Here is a 2,391-nt window from a genome sequence, read left to right on the forward strand (position 1 = left end):
CCCAGACCCCTTATTCCTGTAGGGACAACCTCTGAGGTGTAGCACACTCCTCAGAGTCCCCCTTTGTGATATGGCTGCTCAGCTGCTCTTGATGGGACTTTGCCTGAAATCTGAAATTCTGCCCTTAAGAGCCCTCTTCACGCTCCCTGCCCTGCTTCCTCCAGTTCCTCACAGGGTTCTTCTGGCAGCACATCCTTAATTAATCACTTGCGCATAAATCCTTATCTCATAACCTGCTCCGGAGAAACTCAACCTGAAATACTACCCCCTGCCAAATTTAAGAACTTAAAAATGTACAAAGCCCCACTCATTTCCTAGAAACAGGCAACATTTCCTTAAAAACCCATTCGCAAAGCAGGCAATTACACTTTCCTTGAATAGCTAATTGTGGGAGATGAAATGAGGCTTTGGGTTGTGATGTCCATCAAGGAAGGATTTTCTCAATATGATATCATTCTTTCTGCACATAAGTATGTGTGGGCGTCAGACAATGGAAAAATATACCAGGTTTTATCAAGGGCAGAAGCAGGAGTGGAAAGAAGGTGAAAATGTACAGAAAGGCCTCTTTAATAGCTTTTTAAAAAAATCTAACAAGAAAAATATGAGAAGGAAGCTGAGAATAATAAAATCATTTTCATTCCCTCCAGACTTGCCATTATCTTTTTTCCCCCACTCCATTTTAGGAGAGGCATCTTTTTTATAGTGTTTATATGGTATAAATCTGGAGAGTGAAAAAGAGAAGTACATTGGCACTTTATAAGAACTTGCAAATATTGAAGAGAAGCCAAAAGAAGTAGATCCAATGATATACTTTAATTAATCTACTAAGTGGGGAGGTCAGCTTTCACCCCTGGAGATACTGGAAAGAGGTAACAAAGCCTAAGTGTATAAAAAGGAAGGAGCCACGGAAATACAAAAGTCAAACATGGACAGTCACTATTTAGAAGCATAGACGTCACTGGGATGCATGGGGTCTACAGCCCTGCTTGAATGAAAGCTTTATTAGGGCAAGGAATGGGTCTGTTTTGCTCACCACTGGAACACTGGAAACTAGCTATACCTAGTGTTCAGTGGATTATCTTATGAATTAAATATATTTAAAATATTCTGGTTTGTTGATTTACAAAGGTTATATATCCTGTGATATGGCACAGAGCAGGTACTCAAAAATATGTGTTGAATAAGTCTAAATACCAGAAACAGAACACATGGTCTGCCAAGTATTATTTCACTCCTTAGAATGATGGGAACAAATGTTTTGAGTCATGACTTTCCTGGAAAATTTGAGATGTATGGATCCAATTGGCCAAACTTGGCCAAAATGGAATACCTCATTTCTCTCAAAGCCTGCAGAAAGGAAGTACTCTGGGGGCGCCTGGCTGGCTCAGTCAGTAGAGTATGTGACTCTTGATCTCAGGGTGGTGAGTTCAAGCACCACTTTGGGGGTGGAGCTTGCTTTTAAAACTAAAAAGTACTATGGATTTAATCTTAGGCCTGAAAGAGGCCTAAGGTTGATTTTCCAGCTTCCCATTTAGCCTAGATGGCAGGGTGGTTACTATAGCCCAAGTTACATAGATACTGGGAAATTTTAAAGGATTTTTAAAAGATGATAAAGCTGATATAATTTCATAGATATCTTTGAGACTAAGTGGAATGGGGCTTATTAGAATATGGCAAAGGAATAGAACAATGCAAAAAAGAGCTTTTTTATATATGATATCTAAGATTGTCTGTACATAACATCTAGCATGATGAAAAGGTGTATTAGGCATTAAATAACATTATAGAACAGCATTAAGAGTGAAGGTACATGCTTAAAACTTTTAAAGGAATCATATGCACTAAATTGGTCTATGAGATTTAAAATGTATTTCTTTCATTTCCTTCCATGTCCCTATATGCTGCCACCTACTTCCTAATTTCCCCTGGCAGGTTCCAGATCTAAGCTTTGGTTCATAATTTTGATGCTTTTTACTGGCTAGGTGAGCTCGCAATAACAGCGCACATGTCATCCCAATCAGAAGACAGTTTGACAGTCAATTAACTGACTCACTAACAGAACAGTAACATTTTATTTGTGTGATGTAGTATAAGTCTATTGAATAAAATTAAATCTCAGTGGATATCCATTCAAGCCCAGTAAGAAATATTATAAAGATTGAGTACTCTATCATCTATCTATCTATCTATCTATCTATCTATCTATCTATCTATCATCTATCTATCCATTATCTATTATCTATCTATCATCTATCATCTATCTATTCACTCATCCATCCATCCCCATTTTTAATAAGGAAATTGGACTATAATTATATTAAGTAATTTGGTCACACAGATTGTTTCAAATCAATCCTGGAAGAAAGCTCCCGTCTTCATAGTAAAGATGGG

Source organism: Canis lupus, chromosome X (assembly GCF_011100685.1).
Source record: "Canis lupus familiaris isolate Mischka breed German Shepherd chromosome X, alternate assembly UU_Cfam_GSD_1.0, whole genome shotgun sequence".
Lineage (NCBI taxonomy): Eukaryota > Metazoa > Chordata > Mammalia > Carnivora > Canidae > Canis > Canis lupus.